The 24,527-nt window shown below is 40.6% G+C and overlaps 1 protein-coding gene across 5 annotated transcripts in view; it reads left to right on the top strand.

The window, feature by feature from the left end:
• The window catches only part of PHACTR1 (phosphatase and actin regulator 1), a 1,119,307-nt gene that overhangs the window by 652,035 nt on the left and 442,745 nt on the right, over window positions 1–24,527 (top strand). The window lies entirely within an intron of this gene.

Genomic DNA, 24,527 nt, shown 5'->3' with positions numbered 1-24,527 from the left:
AAAACATGGCATGCTGCCAGCAACGCATTACAGGTTAGAACCTGTACAGGGATGGTGGCCTATTGCCACTAAGGAGGGGATGCTTGGTGCATCCCTTTAGCCCCAGGACTGGTCTAGGACCACACTCAAATCAAAGTTCAGGCTTACGCCTTCGCAAACAGACTAGATTAGCATGGGGCTAGGGACCACAAACCCAAAAACCAGGATCACAGATACTAGCAGTTGGGCGCTCAGGGCAGCGAACAATGACTGTACAAGAATAAGGGAACATTCCCATCCCAACAATTGGTCAGTGGAGGAACCCGCATCTCACTGCAAATGCCTTTTCAGCTGAAGACTGGGGAAGGAACTTGGGGGGTAAGCAAGCAAACTGCTTTTATATGTGAGGCTGTGCATATGTGTCAAAATATATGTGTGTGTCTGCATATATGTACATATATATTGTTGTGGTTGGAGAAAATGTGTATATGATGGCAGGTATTATCATCACATGACCAGGTACTTATAAATTATTGGGAATACGATAGCAAACCATGCCATGGGGTTGTATGGCATTGTGTGCTTAAACAAAGCAATGTGATACTGTAATGACAATTTTGGAAATTGCTTTGTGATTTTTCAGGAGCTTGTAAAGCAATTCAGTAACTGCATGGCATTCATATTGAAAACTAGCCATGTCCGACTTGCACCACTTTCATAACTGAACGGAGGCTCTCAAGGAGACGGCTGCACCTTTCTTAAACATGGATGTTTAGGCTGTATAGAATGTCGTAGTCTGAAATATCATCTGACATAAATATTGTGCCCTAAATATCATTTACAGAAATATCGTCTCTTTGGGTGTAGGTTTTCTCCCATTAACTCCAATCGGAAGATAGTTTTATAAAAAATATTCAGAGGACAATATTTATGTTAGATAATAGTCTGACTATGATATTCTGCTATGTACCAGATGTTCAAATGAAGTGAGAAAAAGCCTACTGTATTTGTGACAGATCAAGATCATAACATATAGCCCAATGCAGCTAGTGATGAATGCCAACAATACAATGATAACATCTAGCAGGCAGATGCATCAAAGAAAATACCGGGAGCAAACGGGCAGATTCTCAGAATCTGCCCGTTTGCTCCCGGTATTTTTACATTTGGGATGCATCATCCCAAATGCAGAAATCGCAATTTAAGGAATCTCTAAATAGAGATTCCTTAAATTGCTCTTGCATTTAAGGAATCCCAAAATGAGATTCCTTAAATGCAATGCATGAAACCCAAAAAAATAGCGATTTCGCTAATAGGGGGAGCAAATTACCATGAAGTTGAACTTCGTGGTAATTTGCTAAAACTTTGAAAAATGCACTTTTGTGCATATTTCAAAGTTACATGTTGCGCGCACACATGCCCTTAGGGCATGTGTGTGTGTAACATTTGTGCACAGGTCCATTTCAGGGGTGCAACAGGGTGTCCTTTGGACACCCTGGCACCCTTGAAATAGCGGAACATTAGCGATTCGGTAATAGCTATTCGCTAATAAGGAATGGCTTTCCCATTCATTCCTATGGGCCTTTAGGCCCATAGGAATGAATGGGGAAGCCATTCCTTATTAGCGATTAGCTATTACCGAATCGCTAATAAGGAATCTTAAGGAATCGCTAATAACATTGCGATTCCTACATGCATCCCGTTTTGCGAGTCTTTAATAGCGATTCCTTAAAATTCGCTATTAAGGACTCGCAAAACATTACTTTGATGCATCTGCCAGTAGATCTTCTAGTATAACTATGTCTAAGGGTATGCCTCATTCTCAAAAAAATACCTATTACCAACACTGACCTACTCATGATTGCTGGCTCTTCTGGAACCAGAAAAATCGCTATAGTTCTGTAGATTGCAGTTTCAGTGGCTCTGCATTTGTAGTCAGGGAGTGATTCAGTTGTAATGTTTGTTAGCTCCATTGTATAGAGTGTTATAGTAGTCGTCCAGTGTTTGTAGCTGTGCAGTTCTGCAGCTTTCGCTGAAGTGTTGTAGTTGTACAGTTCTAGGATTCCAGTACTGGTTTGTTGCAATTGTGCGTGTGGTGCAGTTGTTTCACTGTTGAGGTATTCGTCTGTAGTTATACGTTTTGATTGTGATGTCACAGTAGTGTTGAAGTTGCTAGTTGCAGCATTTTCGAGTCTCTACCATTGCGTCGCGGTTGCACAGACCTAAAACACAGCAAGAATCTCCACAGATCTAGAACATTAGATGGCCTATGCAGGCCCCATGTATACAACACTACAGCAGCCTGGACCTGACTGACGCAAAAGCTACAGTAAGTTCAAACTAGAAATGTACAATTGTAAAGCGAGTGGCGTGTTTGTTCCAGGTTCATTGAGCAGCAGCTCTAAATGGACATCCACACTGCAGGCAAAAAACAAGAGTAACCCACACACAGAAGATGCCCAACGCATCAGTCTTCGAGTCTGTAGCCATTCTCTCATTTTGAAAGTTGAACATAATTATCTTACTGGGAAAGCGCCTCCAGCCTTTCTCTTTTAATCAGTTTCTTTTTCTATTTTCAATATATTCAGTTCCTTTATCCATAATATTTAATCTATTAATGCCATGTCCCATATACGCCTACTTGAATGAAGAATGATAATATTCATCTATGTGATTATTTAGTGAATTGTTTGAAGTCTGGTTATCTTAATTAATAAATGTAACTTTTTAATTGAAATGCCACTCATTTTTAAAAAGAAGCCTTCACTTGCAAAGATACCCCACTTTCCTTCCACCCATTTGTCCAAGGCAAGCCAGTCTAAAGATAAGGTGGAACCAGGTACATCTTCTGCACCGATTCCCTTCTGCGCTCCAAGTGTGAGGGGCTCTACCTCTTCCATAGATAGCTCATTCTGCCAGGCCACCACTGCATGTGCTAACCTTGCATCAGGTTGGCTACATATGACAGTCACCATGAGACTTTTGCGAGATAATAGCACTATACAACTACTATAATTAGCAAGGTGTTTTGGAGAGACAATAGCAGTCTTTCAAATTAGAGTGCATGTCCAGGAAATCTGCACTGATATTTAGGATAGATTTACACTTTTCTTATTTCTCTTTAAAAGGTACCATGCCCTGCCATTTTGGTAGTTACGCTTTGGGTAGAAGTGATAAACAAGCATTGGCAATGTCAATAGGTCTGGCTTAAAAAGCATGTGGTATGGTACTGTGAAGCATTGCAAGTAAACAGCATGGGCATGAATATGCATTTGTGTGGAAGCAAAGAGCGGTAGAATAATATTGCTGTGGTTAAAAGGTCAGGTGACAGTTCTAGCACTATCAAGCAAGACCTAACACCCACATAGGTTAATGACTGCCCTCCTCCCTTCTGTGCTGCTGCCAGAGGAAAACAACATGAATTATCTAGTTATCTGAAACACTTCAATAGCATTACTATGTCATATCTGTGCCCCTGAAAATTCAAGCTCAGACAGCTGGATAAGTAACATGACCACAGCTGTGTGGAGAGAAGGCCCTTTTTTATGGAAGCACACAGCTTCTGCTCAAGTAAGACGTACCTCTGGCTCCCAAAATGTGCGGGTGGAGCCAAAGACCCTCTCTAGTAATGCTCACATAATTGTCTGATGACAACTGCGCTATCAAGCCAGACCATAAAAATGATTCACCCCTACCAAGTTCACCACACTATGTTATAAAGAAACACTGAAATCCAAGAAGGATATCAGGGGAAATATTGTATGATGTTTTACATCATATTTATCAGGTCACTCCCACCTAGCCTTCCAAATTATACACCCTCTCATTGCATTCCATATCCCTTTTGGCATTCCATAAGGATTTATACCAGCACCCATCCTAATGAAACCTGCACCTTAAACCATTAGTGGTCCTCATAGAGTTAATGGTAATTGCATATCATCAATATATGCGTAATACTTCGATCTACCTATGTGTTGATTCTAAGAGTTCTGCCACATATCTTAAAACAAACAGCATGATTGCACCCTGTGTGGTTCATAGGAAACTCATACAGAAGTCTCAGAAAACAAAATTCCCTACACCTCATAACAAATGCCTTGTCCAATTAATGGCTTAGACACCCTGCGGGGAGCAGGAATTAACCCTACAATCATAAATATAAAATCTTTTGACATCACACAGGAACATGTGCTGCTCTTGAACTTTCCACACAATGACGTAGGTGCCTATTTACAGATGAGAATTCTCAAGTCGATAAAAACGTTCTCAATTGTAAATAACACATCCCAAAGCAATTCATCTTCTAATTTGCATTATATGGCATAATTGCAACATGATGCTGAAAAAGGCTAAGTGGTCACTTGAAGAACAAAGTAAAAAAGACTTTTATTAGTACATATTATCTGAACATATATGATGCATCCAGCCTGTAATTTTACTTGGCAAAAGTTAAAAAGACAAGGAAAGAAACAATCTTTTCTCTCTTAATTGATATTTGTTAAACATGTAAACATTTAGGGACAGATGTATCATCCGTTTTTTTTGTCGCAAACGCTGCGATTCGGAAAATAGCAGTGTTTGCGACAAAAGAAACGGGATTTGGAATGTATCATGCAAAAAGCTTCGCAATATTAAGGAATCGCAAATTTAGCGATTCCTTAATATTGCGAGGCTTTTAAGAAATGGCAAATTGCGATTTCTTATTTGCAATGTATTAAGCATTTCAGTGTTGCGATTTTTGACTAAGAATTCGCAAATTACCATCAACTTGTAGTTGGTGGTAATTGGCGAATTCTTTTCAAAAAGCACTTTTTTTAAATTCTAAAGGTGCCATATGACGCTCATACATGCCCTTAGGGCATGTATGTGCGCCATATGCATACACATGTCAAATTCAGGGGTGCAGCAGGGTGCTGGGTGTAAGAAGAGCAATAGCATTTAAAGAAGTGAATTGTAAGTAGGCCACACATATGTACACATGTATACCTAAACAGGTTAGCTTAAAATGTTTAATTCTGATGTTGTATGTATATATCTGTATATATGTAGATATAGACACATAGCCATACTTAAGACACCCTTGCAGCCTTGAAATTATTCTCAATTTGCGATTAGCAAATTGCTAATCGCAAATTGAGAATAATTTCACATTCATTCCTATGGGCCACCTGGCCCATAGAAATGAATGGGAAATTATTCCTTAATTGCGATTAGCTATTTGCTAATCGCAATTAAGGAATTTTAAGAAATCGCTAATAAATAGCGAAATTCTACATACATACCATTTTGCACTTCTCAAATAGCGATTCCTTAACAATCGGTATTTGAGAAGTGCAAAATGGTATCTTGATACATCTGCCCCTTAGATTTCTATGGTTTTCGCTGTGATTACTGTTTACTTTCAATTTAATTCATTCTGTATCATTATTTCCATATTTATCTCATTTCCGAAATAATACATATGAAATGATTGGTTAATTACTATTGTTTGTTGAGAGAGATATTGACAATGACGTTTCTTTCCTTGTGTTTTTAACTTTTGCCAGCTTCTCCCCAATGCATCGTCATTGTCTATACAACATTGCCAGTGCTTTTGGTGGCAAAATGTGTCACGATGAGCACTGGAAAACCTCTGGTACTTCACAGTGGTACCTTCCTTATGTCCTGTTATGTTCTACCTAGACTCTGTACATGTGTGTTTTGGGCAGCTCAGAATGGGACACGTACTACGTGCCTTTCCTTAATTCTGTCCAAGGAATATGTGGTAGAATCCTCAGCTTTTTGTGAAGCAATCAGTCAACATAAAGCTAAAATATTCGGTGGTGGCATGTCCTGCCCATCTAAGTGCACCAGTCACCACATGAACATGAAATTGGTCAGATGGGATTTCTAGTATGGGAAGTGAGATCATTAATAGCAGATCAATGCACAAAGAAATTGTAAACAAAGATAGAGAAACAAAAAGTTAATTCTAAAATGTCCGCAGTGGCTCTTCTACTGCAGTGTTCACAGCCTGAAAGGGGCATGAGTGTAATTTTTGTAAACTAGTTATTCTGGAGAGGACAGTGTCTTGAGAAGGAGAGCACTGATGAATGTGGTGTTCTGAAATAAGGTCAGAATGACAAGTGACTAAAATGTAATGAGAATCATCCTGCTGAACTAGCCTGATACAGTTTCAGAGTGCAGTTCTCACAGGTTTGGTGTCATATATTTCACCTTTTGAAATGACAGGGAAGGCATATAACACCTTTTTAGTCAGGGAAGAAGATTGGTTTGTGACATAGAAAGGGAGGGGGAGAAGAACAGAGAAGCATAAATAAAAGGCAAACACAAAAAAATTATAAACTAGGAGCTCAAGAGGACGTGGAAAAAGCTTTATAAACTAAAAGAGACAAGGCAGTAAACCTGCCCAAAGTACAAGTTCAGCCAAAACTTGGCAAACATTTTACACTGGTTATCATCCGATGCCAGTTTGTATGCATTATGGGGCGTAGCCAGTAGCACAACACAGGCCCCCGCTGACCCCGCGGAGCAGGGGGGAGGGCCACAGCACAGTACTCTGGTCGAGAACCCCTGATTGAGTCCAGAGGGGGCCCCTCCACGTACCTTGCAGGGGGGCCAGTCAAGTTCTGTTATGCCAGTGGACATAGCTCAAAGGCGTATAGTTCAATCAAAATCCTAGGGAATGGAAGCAATATCACATCTCTTTGGGTACCTGGTGACATCACAGGAAACAGCAACATTTGACCCTTTAACCCTGAGGTAATCACAATCAATTTAAACCCCACAATAAAAAAAATGCTTGAAATCTTACAGAAGCAGATATAATGCAGTCACAGGTGTTAGAATAGAGGTTGCCGGTTGGGTCCTGCGAGACAAATTTGTGTATTTTCACTCGTGGTGTTAAAATACTGACAAAGTAATTCATCTTACAGTTTAAGATGCCAAGAGCATAGGTGGAAACATTGGAACTGCGGATATGACACTTTGGAAATCAATATGTTAAATACATTCTATGTGAAATATTGGGTCTGATATACAAATATGGGTTTGCATCCCTGATGCAACTTTTGTGCGGCATCTTAAATGTGAGTTAAGATTATTTTACACTATGACGTTATGTCCTGCATTTGTTGCGTGGGCTTGGGTTGAATTATAGAGTGGAATGTTATTCTGTGATGAGGAGTGGGGGTTTGAGGGATTTGGCTGAAGCAAGGATGAGTGTTAAGACCAAATGCTCTCTCTGTCATGGTTGTCCTTACCGAAGTATCTTCTAATTGAACTCTGTTTTAACACACTTACCTGGCTGTGAAACTTACCCACATCAAACAATACTATGCTGTGTACTTTCTCGCTGGAGATTGTGGTTGAGTGTTTGATAGCTAGAATCAGTTTTGTTCGTGGCTGGAGTGATGGTGAAAAGAAATGGAGAAACGTCCTTGAAGCAGATGTTGTTTTAATGAAGTTGATGGAGTACATGAGTCGGTGGGATTGTCACAACATTTTCCCTTGTGAGTTACAGTCATACAGTAAAGTTCAGGTTGAACTGTCTGTTGAAGATTGATTTTAGTTTAGACAGGAGAAATAGTTTAGACAGGAGACATTGGTTCCACCTTGTGCTCTCAGGACAAATTTGTTTGAATTAAGTCATGAAGATCATTTGTAAATGACTGCTAGGAAGAAAAGATTGAGGGAACTCTACTGGTGGCCTGCCATGGACAATGACATAGAGTGACAAAGAGTTATGGATTTGTAAGTGTGCCACATGCATCCAGAACAACGAAGTACTTAGTTGTATGACTGCTCCCATGGCTTTGATTAATATTCCAGAGAAAGTTTGTGAGAGGTTTAGTACCAAATTGTTGAGGATCATGGAATGTACGGCCAGTTGCCTGCAGTTTCATCATTGTCTTAGTTAATTAAATCTCCAAATGGGTTGAGGTGAAATGTTTGTGAGAGCCGTAACTGAAAAATATGTTCACTTTTCTTACGGATATTTTTGCCAGAGAGTGCTACTCCTTAGAACTGTATTTTAGACAATGGAGTTCAATTTACTTCTGTTTAAATAGGAGAATTTTTAAAGGGAGCTGAAATTAAATATAAGAAGTACATTTTCTATTACCCCCAGAGTAACGGCGTACCTGAGAGGATGAATTGCATGATTGGTGACTTTGTTAGAGGTGCTGTTGCCAGTGCTGTTGATGTGGGAGATGCACTCCATGCAATGTTATGGGCTTACAGTAATACTCCTCAGACTGTTATGGGTGTCACTCCATATAGTATACTCAAAGGAAAAGTTGCATTCACTTTGGTGTGTCCAGGATAACTGGTCAGTTTTAACAAGCATTTACAATGCAATGGTCTCGGCTTTGTTAAAGTTAGAGCTATTGGCATTGCAAATGGCATTTTTTTTTTAAACAGAAATAAATGGTATTGTCATTTACAATGGCAATAGGTGAGCATTAGAGAGTAGTAGAGAGTATTAGTGGACACAGAGCCACACACACAGAGCCACACACACACACACACACACCACCACACACACCCACACACACACGCACACACACACACACACACACACACACACACACACTGAGCCACACACAGCCACACACACACACACAGAGCCACACACACAGAGCCACACACACAGACAGAGCCATACACACACACAAACAGAGCCACAGGCACACACACACACACAGAGCCACACACACACACACACAGAGCCACACACACACACACACACACACATGGTCACACACACACACACAGTCACACACACACAGACAGAGCCACACACACACACAAACAGAGCCACACACACAGACAGAGCCACACACACAGACACAGACAGAGCCACACACACAGACAGAGCCCCACACACACACACACAGACAGAGCCACACACAGAGACAGAGACACACTCAGACAGAGTCACACACCCACAGACAGAGCCACACACACACATACACACACACACACACAGCCACACACACAGACAGAGCCACACACACACACACAGACAGAGCCACACAGACAGAGCCCCACACACACACACAGACAGAGCCACACACAGACAGAGTCACACAGACAGAACCACCCACACAGAGAGCCACACACACACACACAGACAGACCCACACACACACAGACAGAGCCACACACACACAGACAGTCACACACATACACACAGACAGAGCCACACACACACACAGACAGAGCCACACACACACAGACAGAGCCACACACACACACAGACTGAGCACACTCAGACAGAGCCACACACACAGAGCCACACACAGACAGAGCCACACACACACAGACAGAGCCACACACAGGCCACACACAGACAGAGCCACACACACACAGAGCCAAACATGCACAGACAGAGTCACACACACACACACATGCACAGCTCTTTGCCCAGTACTACCCCAGGGAACAGAAGCACGAAAAAACGGATCACAAGCAGAGAACAGAGTCACGAAAAAACGGATCACAAGTAGAGAACAGAGGCACGAAAAAACGGATCACAAGCAGGGAACAGAGGCACGAAAAAACAGATCACAATCAGGAACAGAGGCACGAAAAAATGGATCACAACCAGGGAACAGAGGCACGAACAGGGAACAGAGGCACGAAAACCGGATCACGAGCAGGGAACAAAGGCACAAAATCCCGATCACAATCAGGGAACAGAGGCACAAAAACCAGATCACAAGCAGGGAACAGAGGCACGAGCAGGGAACAGAGGCATGAGCAGGGAACAGAGGCACGAACAGGGAACAGAGGCACGAACAGGGAACAGAGGCACAAGCAAAGAAGAGAGGCACAAGAAGGGAACAGAGGCACAAGGCCTGCCTGAGAGCCCCCTTGCTCACCTCCCGGCAGGGATCTCAGGGTCCGATTCCAAGCTACTGGAGGCTAGGCAGGAGGAGCGCACCCTTGCAGTGTTGTTTAGGGAGAAGAGCTCCATGGACAGGCAGCCTTTATTACTATTCATGGCTGGGCTTTAACATGCAGCCCTCCGTCTCTCTTCAGTGCCTCAAAAGCCTTTACCCTGCCCCCGGTCCACAAGGGTCTTTGGTGGGGAGATACAGGACGAAACACACACACAGACAGAGCCACACACACGCAGACAGAGCCACACACACACACAGACAGAGCCACACACACACACACACACAGAGCCACACACAGAGCACCACACACAGAGTCACACACACGCGTGCTTTTGATTTGCAGTGAGGCTTTTTGCTTCCCTCACTGTCTCCTTTCCGGCTCGCCCACCCGGACTGGATATTTTTCTCGCGCATGGCCTCTCTTCTACTCGTGCACGGCGTCTGTTCCGCATTTTTTTACGAGTGGTGCTTTTCCATACCGCGCAGTGTATGTCCTTTCGGGTACTTCAGGCATCTAGATGCAATACAAATACCAAAGATGGCCCCTCAAAATTGGTCAACTCCTTTTTTTCACCAAATAAACATTATCAAACGTGGAAAAATTGTAAATTTCAGGCATCTATAGTCAGTGTTTTGACTTGCACGCACCTGCCGTGGCACAAGCATTACACACGTGTCCCGATAGTACGGTGTTTCCCAAAGTGTTACATTGTTTCTCACGCAGCCCTGAATAAGTCGTAATAATGACAGGAGTATGTTATTTATTATACAGCGTCACTGTCCTCGCATAGAGTGGAAGCCCTGCCAACACCCGCCTTAAGCGAAACTGTTTTGGTTTTTGTCTGTAGTGTTACATTTGTGACGTTCGCGACTTTCTGAATTATGACAAAGAGCAACATATGAGTTGTTTCGAGGTTGCATAACGGCCAGGGTATGGGCATTGGGGAGTTGTATAAACAATGACCCTAGGTGGAGAGCAACGCATCGCTTTACACTCAACATGCGCTATGCATATTTGAGTTACATATTTTTTGGGTCAATGGCAGGTTAAGTGATTGCCCAAGAATTGCACGATTTCCAGTCAAATGCGAAAATTGGTTAACAAAAATCAACGTCGGCAACAATGCCCTTAGAACACATTTCAGGCCAATCCACGCAACATATGTATGGGTAACACAGAACCACTTGAGGTACCATAGTTCGCTAGGTTGGCAGTACACCACGTGTCCACCACCAGCTTTTATAGTACAATACGATATAAGCTGTAATGTAGTCCAGTTATAGCAAACAAGGACGACATATCCCAGAATGCACAGCATCTTAAATGAAAGCCACGCGACTGTAGCAGGTTGGAACATAAACTTGTGACGGTATTCTTGCTATTAGTCAAAGACGCCTCATCTCCTTTACAATATAGGAGGGCGAACAAGCGTGAGAGTCATTTCACGACCATGGTTCACCTGTGACTAGTTATTCAACCCCTTTTTTTTTCTTAGAATCTAGTGACATGCATTCTTACTGTTTTATACTAGGTTAAATAAGACTACAAGTTCCAGAATTCTAAGAAAAAACGGGACTCGCTCAACTAGTCACGCTTGAAACTTGCCATCAGTAGAAAGTGTGACTAGCTTTAGTGGTATGCGGAATTTACTTTGGATAGTATTTTGTGTGTGGAGGGGGAGGGGTGGAGGGGGGGTATTTGTGGCCTTTTTTAGCCGGTCTCTAGACAGTGCACCCTACTGCTACCTACTCCTTTGCCACCACCAGTAATTCTTACATACCAGTTGTAATTCCACATGCTTAGTCCACTACAAATTACTGCACTATGTCGCTTTACATAAATTCACTACAGTATAAATAAAAACGTATTAAGAAGATATTGTAATTACAATGCCAATAGCTCTAACTCTAACAAATGCGAGACCTGTTGCATTGCAAATGTTTGTTTCTACTTGTTTCTGTATATTTTTTTGATTTTGGGGGTGTGGAGTGTTGAGAACATTTAATGTTTTGGGAGGGGGAAGTTGTGTTATCTCCTGCATTTGTTGTGTTGATTTATAGAATATTATACTGTAATGAAGAGTGGGGGGTTGATTGGAATTGGAGAAAGGAGGGAAGAGCCTTTGAGAGCAGATGCTCTCCCTATCATGTGTGTCCAACCTGTCTATCTTCTGTAGAAACTCTGAATTCACATACTTACCTGCTCTCGCTCTCCTTCTGTGATTCACTAGATGTATGAAATGATCAGTCTTAACACAAATGTTTTACTGTTTTTACATTTTTTATGTCAATTGTATTTATGTGATCTTTTATGGTAGCATTTGCCGAATAAAGAATAAAGATATTCTGGAGGGTTTTCTGATTCCCTACTATAGTAATATTAATGAGCCTGGGAGACCTATTGCGAATCTCATTGAATGCCTTAGTATGCAAGGATGGAGGCATGCAAGAGACCTGAGACCTCTATTGGTGCCTAGACATTCACAGAAAGAAAATTTGGCAGCCACTAAAGGGCTACACACCACGCTCCGTGTTCTCTTCTGTGCTTATTGAAATCCTGTTCGGTACATCTGTCATCTAATCTTGTCTATATCATTGTACTTTGCCTTATTTGCTTCAGGTTACAAGCTTTTCTCTTCATGTTAAAAAGGCATCTTAATATAACATTTGTTGGATGTTTGGATCCTTTATTCTTGTTAAGGGGGGCCATTTTCTTTGCGTCTTGGAAATAAGGAAATGAAACCTTGCTAAGGTGTTCACATGTTTTCTTTACACCTTTTGGGCACTTTTTCACATGGTAGTATGTAGCCTGGAAATCAGATTCATTAACTTAAATAAGTTATCTAAAGCAGATTTGAGGGTGTTGACAATTTACTGTGGATGTTTGAACATGTGACCTTGATTGATTAGTGGAAATGAATTTAGGGTGCTAATTCCTGTGTTGCCAACTTCAAGTTTATGTGTGAGAATTCGGTCTAAGATATACCTACGTGTATGTGGGTGGCTGGATGATGCAGATTGCATGATTGCATGTTGTTTACATGGTCAGTGGATTGATTATTTATGACAAAGCGCACCCAGAAATAAATTCTCCATTAGCAATATTGTCTGGGCTACTGTCCGAATGCAGAGTGGCAGCTTCAGGTTTTCATCCTGGTTTGATTTGTCATAACCTGGTCTTCAATAGCTAGCTGGAATCAGAAAATATGTATTTGCACCTACTTTAATCTTGTGACTGAAGTATCAATAATTATTTGGTTCTGTGTTCAAGGCACTCAATCACTGTTTCTCTGTTCTTCTGGATTACGATTTGCCCTGCAAGAGCAATTTATCCTCAATGTCTATTGATTTGCCCCTGAATCAGTTTGCTGCCATGATTACAGAATTAATTTTGAATTCTGAATTCAGGAGTGCCCAGTAAATGGTTCTTTGCTGAGAGGTATTCTATCAAGCTGATTTTAATATGAAGAGTTAGTTTGGATATGATTTTTGTCTTTGTCCACTTTAAATGCCCTAACCTGATGGTCTGGTGGTAGGGGTTCACCTCTTGAATGTTCAGTTGAGATTTCAGCCCCTCTGTGGCCCTGCTTTAGGTCTAGGTAATGTGGCTTTTCCGTCCTCTTCTTACTACTGGATTATAAATGGGTCCCAATTACTACAGGGTTTCCCCTTTTTTATTAATTCCGTCATTTACTGTGGGTGTATGTGTGTCCCTAAGGTTGGGACTGATAAAAGGCTCTCATTTGGGGAGCAGATTATGTGTTAGACACACTTTTTGTTATTTTACTGTTACACATTCTCACCGAGAGCACTTTGAACAGACCGGGACCATAATTCCAGTTACTGCAAAAAGGCAGTGTACTTTTTTTGTTTCTCCCAAGAGCTTTTTTGCCCATGGGCCAACATCTGTAATATGGCAACAGCACTTTAGCAATGGCTGTCGAATATTCACATGGGATATGTACCTTCAAAAATGAGGAAATAAATGCCCCTTCTCATTGAACAGGCCAAATATGTTTGTTCGCAGTGTGCCCTAAAGCTCAACCTGTCAAGAATGAATTCCTCAAGAAACAGCAATTCAAGGCTGGCTCTCTCACATGAAGTTTGACTGCTTTACTCCCTAGATGCTAAATTAAGCAGTATCACCTTTTTCACCCTTGAAAACGAACCTTACTTTCATAGAACACTTCACCAGGAAACTCTCCGAAATGAGGCAAATCTCTTTCTTTATGAAAGTTGATTTTAGAGCAGCAGCTTAAGGCCTCTTCCTCTCCCACCTTGGGTGGAGGTAATGCTTTGCTTAACAGCATTACAAACAACCATTTACGCATCAGCACACTGCGGCATGTCACCTAAAGAAGAACAGCCACATTATATTAATGCTGTAGGAGCGTCATTGGTTCTCTCCATTGGCCAATGCCACCAACAAATCCTGCTACCACATCTAAAATCCATTAAACAGCAATACTCAAACATGCCTGGCCAAGAAACAATCTCAGTCAAACATCGCCATACCAAGAGCTATAAACATGGTAGACTGGAGACAAAGAAGCGCCCGAAGGTAAAAGTCAGAAGGCAGGTCTTGTCCTGCTGTGCACCTATGATCAGCAACAACATATCTATCAACAATGGAACTGCTCCAACCCTCCTACAATTCAGAAAGTAACTGGACGCCAGGCACATCTATTCAATGAGCATGCCCTTATACAGCTAATTGTACACATGATCTACCTCACTGTCAGAACTCTGATTTGCATTTTTGGACTTTGGTCCATTGTACAGCATTTCATTGCATCTCTGCTGGGTTCGCTCTGTACAAGTACTGATGAATAGACACTTTTATATGTAATGGTGGTAGTGAAGTAGCTCAGTATGACATAGCTTTAGAGTAGGCTTCTTTCCAAATCTCATACACTTCAAAGCACAGAAAGAACAGATGTTACTACAAAAGGGAAGCTTCATGAATCTTTCATCTTAAGGTAAATTGGATCGGCAATCACCAACACACGTTTCAGCTTCTTTCTTTTTATCCAGCTTCTATCCTGTATTCTTGAATGCCCGCCATGCTGAATCCAGCTTCTGCTAAATGGAAACTTAACAATATTGCTCGGGCAACTTAGAGTTAATTAGAAGAATTTAGCCAGAGATATTGTTGTTAATATTCTTTTGTGAACTTGTAAAGGGTTGAACTAGTTCTTTCTGGAATCCTGTTGTGTCCTTTAACCTGCAGACTTTCTCCTATTGAGACCAACTCATGCAATCCTAAGGTGAAGTATTATTTTAAAGAAAAACTTATGCAAGTGAAGCTATCTTTTACTCTCGAAAACAGGAGTTTCTCTCTTGGTAAACGAAATGTACATTCCTAGAGGGGTTTGAAACTAGCCGAATTAAGCCATTATCCACTATTTCTCCAGTTCTTCTAAGAGAGCATAGGGCTTCTGTGAGTTCCTTCGGAACATATCCCTCAGGTACCGTTTACTCTTTTTTAGGTTTTATATGTATCCCTGTTGGATGATGTTAATTCACTAATAATTAGTTCCTCTGTCTCATGTTGCAGGTACCAGAAGAATGATTTTACTCCATCCATCTGTAATCTTTTCCAAAGTTTACTTCCCTGTGTGTTGTTATTGGTTAGCTGCAGTGTCAACCTTAGAAGAAACTAATTGATGGATTGCAGGATCCATGCTATATCGAAGAGAACTGTCTCTCTTTCAAGACTCCTCCTGCCCTTACCTTGCACTATGCATCTATTTTAGCCTCTTTAATGACATTGCCCCGGAATCTCTCCTAACTTGGTTTCTTGAAATCATTTTTTGCCAAGTTAAAGGTCCTTTTGATATAATGTTTCTGGAGTCCATTCAGTTCTTCAAAAACACCCTAGTCTGCACTCTTTTCTTTTCCGTAATTCCAATAATAAATTTTTTGTATATCTAATTTGTGCTGGTTCTACGTGTTTAGTAACCACTCATTCGTGGTTATTATGACAAGATTGTTGATTACAACGTTTTATTCCAATTGTTTTGTAGTTATGCTGCTGACACACCTAACAAATCCAGCCAGCTAATTATTAAAATTGAAACTTTTATTAGTGAGTTTTAGATTCTCTACTGAGATTAAATATTATGTTATACATCAATCAATGGACAGCATTTTCACTGTCAATGATTTACTGTTTTAAGCGTTTCTATCCATACAGGGCGTGAGTCACACATGCCTGGGCAGACAATACTATATAACAATAAAAGATAAAAGAGAATGTTCTAGTGTGTAAACTGTCTTCCAGAGAAAAGGGAAAATAATTTAGCTCAGCTTAATAACTCATATCAATATCAACAAATTGAGTGTGATGTTTCTCTAGAGCTGTCTGATCAAGCCTTTAGCCATTAATGTTTAAAAGAGATTTCCAAATGTAGTAACCTCCTCAAGGATCAAAATAAAGGTTGATTTAGAGAATCACTGGTACTGCGAAACGTTAGCACTAGGATTTGATTGCAAACCATGTCATGATACCTGTTCCCCTAAAATCAGTTCTCTATGGGTAATCCAGCAGGCTTGTCATTTTAATAGGCAATCTGACAATAAATTCTAGATCATGGGCGTCTAAAAATCTAAAGACAAGGGAATCGACCAAAGAGAAATATCAGACATCTTTACTGTCCTTTCCCTAGTGTATCGCCAAGAGAGAGATACATTTAACAGTTAACCACAACAGAGACCGTCCTCTTCCTACCGTGTAAAATTATGACATCAGCAGTGAGCCGACTCACTCTCATCCATGCAGGTTATTACTGTCCCTAGGGACAGATGTGACAAAGACAGGTCTCATCTCTGTATTACAAAAGATGGTTCCCAGAGCGGGATGCCTGAGAAAGGCAGAGGAAAGAATCCCCAAATGTGCAGTCACTGAAGGATTCCAGTAATTTCCTTCTATCCGTGGTACAGAGAGGAATTTTGGGGCTATCTTTGAAGCCACAATAATGTCAATAGCTACTCCTACAGTCAGACATCTGTACACTCTGTCCAAAATAAAAACTATGCGGTTTTGTGTCCAACTGGCCTCCGAATAGGATAGTTTTCATCTTTCCTCTGAGTTCTACAACTGCTCTTTCTGTAGCTGTGACAAGTGACCTTTCACAAGCTAGAAGACTCTATATGCTATAAAGGACTGTTTAACCCATCCCATCTCTATCATTCTGCTTATGCATTGGAGAATGCTGATGTCCGCTATGTTCTTGAATACCAAAATATGGGAGTGGGTCATTGTATTGCATGTAATATAGTGCATGGCAATAGTGTTGCATCCTGTAGATGGACAAACCACTACATTGCAAGGTTAGTATGTTTACTTTCCAAGGTAAGCATGGACGGAGTTAACAAGAGTAAATATATACTTTTATGCTTACAAGTATTGGCTGATTGCTGTTGCGGATGCCATATTATTGTAAGTCAATATTAACAACCTTGGTTTAGTGTTCTGCCCCCTAAAATATAACCGTTGTCGAATGACTCTATTAAAAATTTTAATGAAAAAAGATTGAAGGGAATACAAACAATCAACTGTGCGTTCAGACACAAAATGGGACATGTCATTTGGTATCCTTTTTTCATCACATTTGTACAACTCCTCTAAAATACCAATGCATCATGTGTGGGATTGACCATTCAAACACTTGAAAGCATAAATTACTGCATCCCAGAGATGTCAATATGTTAAAATGTCTATTTATGTCTATGATGGGGACTAAAACATGGTGGACCATCCACCTATGTCTTTCTGTGAACCCAAATCTGTTGGGACAGAGAGTGTCTGGGCATCTGGGACTTTGAAACAAAGTGTGGGAAGTCCAGATTAGAAGAAACTTGTATGCTCATGTTTACATATGGTGCATGTGACCACGGCCTCGAGTGTTCCTCTTCGGAAACATTACAAGCCCTATCCTTATAGCAGGCATCAGCCCAAACTCACTGCACGAGTTCTCAGCATATTCAGATTTCACCTAAGGAGCTGAATCACGGGCAAAGCTTGCCCTTACCTCCATCTCTTTTCCAAGAACAGGCATTTCCTCAGTTCTCCTCAACTCATCTTTTAGTCTCAGAGATAATTTTCCTCTTCTTCTTCAGCACACGTCTCTTCTTCCTTTGTTCTCGTCAAACCTTGACATTAGTGGCAATCGCCCTATTCTCTTTATCTGCCAGTTGCTTAAGTGTGAGGGTTTCTCTTCTTCTTTCTCTCTTTCTCTCTCATGTATTTTCCCTCACCTCTGCAGTGTCAACAAGCTTTCACTTCAAATCTTCTACATCCATATCAGCTATTGCATTTGTCTTTGTCTTCTCTTTTAGTGCTAAGGGAGGAGCTGCCACTACCTGCAGTGGTGGAGGCATGTGTGCTGAACGGGTAGTGCATCATGCATTTCCGTCATTGTTCTATCCCAGATCCCGCTTCCATTGTAGGTGCAACAATTAAGATGGCCATGACCTCTAGAGGGCTGCTAAAAAGCTAAATCAGTATAAAAGTGAGTCACGTGCATTTCTCTTAGCAAGTATTAGATGGAAAGAAAAGAGCAATTCTGTGACTCCAAATCTGAGACAGGAGGCAACTTTTGGATTATGCCAATAGGAAGTCTCTTTTTTAAAGAAATGCCAAAATGAAGATACCACTTTAACATTACGAAAAGAACAAGTGGTTTTAACAAATGTTATTTTAGGCTACTATTAAGAAAATAAATGCAGAAATGAAAATCTATCTTTTTATTTCCAGAGAAAAAACAAGCATTGGCATAGCCAATAGGTCTCGCCTTTAGGACCTTATAAGTGTTTAGCCACAGTTAGTGGCTTTGTCAATGTCTTTAAGCTCTGTTGTAGAGGAACTGTTTGGGAACTTATACGTGTTTAGCCAGAGATATTGACTTTGTGTATGTTTTTAAGCTGTTCTGTACAGAAGTCTGCAGCATGCTTAAACGTTATAATAAAGATGTGTAAGAAGCATTTTTGTTACTTTAGATATGACTAAGAAAGTATTATGTACAACTGAATGACCATATTAAAAGCCATCAGTGACAGGATGAGATAGCCGCTGTGCGCAATGATGCACCAGCTGTGGGTAATCACAACTATGTTAGAGAGCCATCAGACTAGCCCAACAGTCAAGAAGGTAAAGGGTCCAGTTGCGCGAGTGATAGAAAGAAACCCATCCAAAGATAGTTAATTACTTAAAAAGGGGCGTCGGGAGAGAGGGTGGTGAGGTCATGTGACAATAGCCCAAAGGATGTGAATGGTAGGATTTGAAAGGTAAGCAGGCCTGTGATGGTAGTGAAAGCGCTCATCAGCTGGGCCTACCTAGTATACCCGTAGTGATATGGTGGGAAAAATGATCCACCCTCTGGTTCAAATCTAAAATAGAAAATGAGAAAGTAGGTCTAACCCAAAATCGTATATTTATTTATTTATTTATAAAGTTTTATATAGCGCGAACATGATCCCGAGGGATATCAGAGCGCTTTACAGTTAATTTGAAAAAGACACAAGGGAGGAAGGTGTCCTTCTTGTTATACAGACAAAATATTAAATCAAAAATATAGAATAGCACTAATATCGAAGTGAAAATATAGAATGGACAATATATCGAATGGACAGAATATAGTCAACAAAAATATCGAATTTAAGGTAAGTAATTTAATATCGATTTTCATAAATATAGAAAGTCATAATATCGAAGTATATAATATAGGTATTAAATATATCTAATTTTTCATAATATCGAATTTTTTTAAGTGTTTTGTATGTTAGTATATGTGTGAAAAGTGTATATTTATTTTATAATTTATTTTAAGTAATGAATTTTCTGTTATTTAATTTTATCGTAATTTAATTTTGAAGCGGGTTGTGCGCTTATAGGGGAATAGGGTGAGAAGTAATTTATTATAATTAATTAAATATTCAAATGTATTTATTGGAATTTATTTCGAATTAATTGTTAATTAATTTTTAATTGGTAATTAATAAACTTTTAATTAGCAATTAATTTTTCTTAATTGATAATTATGTTAATTTAATTAATTAATTTTCCGTAGCGGGTTGTGAGCTTATAGGAGAATAGGGTGGGAAGTAATTTAATTATAATTAATTAAATATTTTAATTTATTTATTGGTATTTATCTTGAATTAATTGTTGAATAAGTTTTAATTGGTAATTAATTAATTGGTAATTAATTTGTAATAATAGGTAATGTATTTTAATAATTTTTATTTGTATTTTTGATTGCTTATTTATTATATTATATTAAATTGGTAATTACCTTTAATTCATTTTTTATTGGTATTAATATTTAATTTATTTTTATTAATATATGAAGTATATACTTTCCCTACTGTTGCACTCACTGGATTGGGAATAGTAATTTTTACCCCTACGCTATCCAACGCTTTCCCTACTGTTGCACTCTCTGGAGTGGGAACAGTAATTTGTTCTCCTATGCTATCCAACGCTTTCCCTACTGTTGCACTTTCTGGAGTGGGAATAGTCATTTTTACCCCTACGCTATCCAACGCTTTCCCTACTGTTGCACTCTCTGGAGTGGGAATAGTAATTTTTACCCATACGCTTTCCAACGCTTTCCCTACTGCTGCACTCACTGGAGTGGGAATAGTAATTTTTACCCTTACGCTATCCAACGCTTTCCCTACTCTTGCACTCTTTGGAGTGGAAATAGTAATTTTTACCCCTACGCTATCCAACGCTTTCCCTACAGTTGCACTTTCTGGAGTGGGAATAGTCATTTTACCCCTAGCTACCCAACGCTTTCCCTACTGTTGCACTCACTGGAGTGGGAATAGTAATTTTTACCCCTATGCTATTCAACGCTTTCCCTACTGTTGCACCCTCTGGAGTGGGAATAGTAATTTTTACCCCTACGCTATCCAACGCTTTCCCTACTGTTGACTGTCTGGAGTGGGAATAGTAATTTTTCCCCCTACGCTATCCAACGCTTTCCCTACTGTTGTACTCTCTAGAGTGGGAATAGTAATTTTTCCCCTACTCTATCCAATGCTTTCCCTACTGTTGCACTCAGTGTAGTGGGAATAGTAATTTTTACCCCCACGCTATCCAACGCTTTTCCTACGGTTGCTTTCACTGGAGTGGGAATAGTAATTTTTACCCCTACGCTATCCAACGTTTACCCTGTCGCAGTTGCTGGAGAGGTAATAGTAAATTTTACCCTCCAGCTATCCTACTGTAAAAATATTGTATGTTATTAATTAATATTATGTTAATATATATATATATGTTTTAAAAAATTTAATTTTATGTTTATTTGTTTAACTTAAATTAATTATTTAATATTTGTAAAGTTATTTAAGTATTTTTAAGTATGTTTTAGTTAATTATAGTTATTATTTCTTTAGTTTTAAATTACTTTTAAGACGTTTAAAAAAATTCGATATTTTGACTAACTATATATTTATTTTCAATATTTTTGATTCAATATTTTTGTACTTACCTGTTTGTAGATAGGACTTCGATATTTTTGCTTTCTATATTTTTACTTCGATATTTTTAGTATTCTATATTTTTGTATTCTATATTTTGTCAGTGATCCGTCCTTCTTACCTTGCGTAACAGGAATGGTATGAATGATTCAATGCCCTTGTCGGGGGAGTCTCAAGAGGAGAAATAAAGATGCACCATCTGGTTGTGATCTTGTGAGGAACAGAATTACCATCAGATTGATTCTGCATAAAAAAGTTGAAGGTTCAGTTGAAATAAAATGCTATGCCTCTAGTTAATATAAAACAACAAGGGCACCCATACGAGCCAGCACAGGACCTCGGGGAACATATTTTATAGAACAACAGTGGTCCCATGCATAGGAAATATAGGAACAAAAGTAAATATAGACACAATGGAAACTATATTCAGTTATGACTTGTCCAGTCGGACAGAGGTCCAATTTTTTACTATAAAATGAATTCACACAAAGATACCTTCAACAATTCTTCGAAGTAGGGCACAAGCCTGTACCCATATGTCTACAAATTGGCATGGTGAAGAATTTAGTCAAGAGACAGAACAAGGTTTTTAGGCAGAAGCTACAGATTTCTGTAAGTTAAACAATATAAGAAATTCAATTAACACCATTACGAGCATAACACATGAGGTCCACATTCACAGTATATGGTGTTTAGAAAAGTCGACGGCGTTGCGATCCCATTATAAAATCAGAGGGATCATCATCAGGATGAAATAATGCCTAAATAGTAAAAGCCACAGTAGCCTATGGGTACCGCGCAGAAGGTCTATGCCAGGTGAATATTTGGGAAGGTGGGATAACACAGCAATCCGTATTGTGGAAGCCTTGCGGACACAGACCGGCAGAGACACTTGGTTGTATGTCGGAAAAATACAAAGGTAGGGTCAAGATGAGACCATCATCCTGTGATAAGGGAGTCTTGGTGTAGCGCGCCAGCGGATTGCTCGGTCGCGTTAGGGGGGAAGGTGAGCCTTATCAATGGACTGTAGTGTCTTCCCTGGCAGTTGCCTGTAGTTAAAGCTGATATTCTATAGTCTCAATATAAGGAATCAGGCTCCATGGCACACAAGCAGCCTCTCACCTCAATAGGAGAGATAAAGATCCACCATCCAGTGTGATCTTGTTAGGAATAGAATTTCCATCAGTTAGGTTCTGTAATCGGGGGGGCGGGGGGGATGGGGGATCAGTCTAAATTAACTTATCGTTAAAGTAGTGTGGAAAAAATGAGCGCAGCAGCGTGAGGTTGCCTCCCACCTTAACTGTGGCCTTGGAAGTCCTGTCAGTTACGAGCGTGGTGTAAAAATGTCGCTCTGATAAAGAAACTGAAGTGGAATAATGCTGACTCACCAGGCGCCTACATGCACGCTGGTGTGCAGCCGCTAGGTGCTGTCGGGGGTGGCGTGCCGGTACAGCACAACTGAGAGATCATATGGGAAAGTGTGGGACGATGATTTCAACAGTAGTGATGTGGACGCTACAACATTCGGACACGAATGAAGATCAAAAAGAGCTGAATTTGTTCGTAATAATGGTAGCGCTAAACATGATATAAAGGGTGACATTGGGTGTCTGCTTCATTTAAATCATGAAGTAATTTTCATGATTTAGACCATCAAAACGTTTGGATACGAATGACGAGCGCACACGGCTCAAATGCTGAGGAGAGGTCTATGAAGCATGATAGTAACTGCTCCTAAACAAAGAGATCGGCAGAGGGGAAAGAGAAATGGAGGAGGGGTGCTATGTTTGGCTACTATCAGAGTGGCGGCAAAAGTAACCTGATACTGGAATGCAGCCTGCCGTGCAGCTGGCACACTGCACGCCGCTAATTACTGCGCTCGCTCCCGAGACACATAGGCTATGAGAGGGCACATTTACAGATGAAACTGGACATACCCGAGCCTTTGGCCATTTGCGTGCTTTATTTTGTGGAAGCATTACGCAATAGCCAATCAAATGCGTGGCTGTAAAAGAGAAAAAAACAAAAGCAAAGCTCTGGGAGTTGGAAGTCCTATTGGAAGACCTTACAATAAGCCTCGTAGAACAGAGCATGTGCGCTGGTTCAGGCGAGACTTAAATAGGGGGTAAAAAGAGTTACACAAAGGTTCAGTGGTTAGTAAAAGGAAGGGGTTTCAGGTATGGTTCAGAATTAGTGTTAGAAATGGGATACTGTAATGGTCCATCAGTGTGAGATTTCCGAAAACCCCTTTTCAAACTCCAAAACGCCAGACAAAAGAGTTAAAGACCAACTTATTTATTAAAGGAACAACTCCAGTACTTCCTGGGGCAGGGAAAGGTATATGGCCATAGCAAGAAGATAAGGAACAAAAGCTGGCGACGTTAAGTCCTTGTGCTCTGTTTTTTTTATATTGGCTATTCACTCTTCGGTAGGAGGTCTGATGAAATAGCAGGTTCTTCCCGTCTCGTGTTTCTCTACCCTCTAGGCCGTCTCCTCTGGAAGGGAACTGGGAAAACAAAAACAATATACAGGGTCAGGATATGGCCCTAAGGTGTCTTAACCAGAAAAAGGAGGGGGGGTTATGTGGACCCTTCACCAGGTGTGTGCAGTATGTAAAAACCCATCCACCAGCCCTTAAGGGAAAAAATAGATGAGCGGGGAGCTGGTCACTTGCCTGAGCCCACGACCCTCCAGGGCTGTGGGTGTGAGAGTCACAGGCGCGCTTCCCTCGGGGAAGTACTGAACTCGAGCGTTTTGCTCCCTGGGCGGATTTCGTCAGTGCTGGCCTCTACGTCTTTGCGGCAGTTGTTTCTGTCATCCCTTCGCTCCGTGGCTCTTTCCTGTTGACGCTCTTCCTCCCTGTCTTCTCCGGTGTAGAGTCGCATTGCTGTCACCTCCTCTGTTTCCTCCATGTCCGACGACCTTTGTTCCATCACTCCATCTTTTGAATTTATGATCGTCAGAGACAAGAATCCGGTCCAGTTACATGGAACGTGAACCTTGCTTCTTGGTTGGGACAGCCTGGTGGCCTTGTTGGAATCGGCGGGATAGTCACCTATACCGTTCCTGGATCTATCACACTGCCTCCAATCTAGGAATGGATGTGAGGGTCATTCAGTAGCAGGGTAAGGAGAAAGGAAGTTGGCTTTAGCTT

The sequence above is a fragment of the Lissotriton vulgaris genome, chromosome 4_1 (assembly GCF_964263255.1).
Source record: "Lissotriton vulgaris chromosome 4_1, aLisVul1.2, whole genome shotgun sequence".
NCBI lineage: Eukaryota > Metazoa > Chordata > Amphibia > Caudata > Salamandridae > Lissotriton > Lissotriton vulgaris.
The sequence above is the reverse complement of the archived record's forward strand: the minus strand, read 5'-3'. Positions and strand labels throughout refer to the sequence as shown.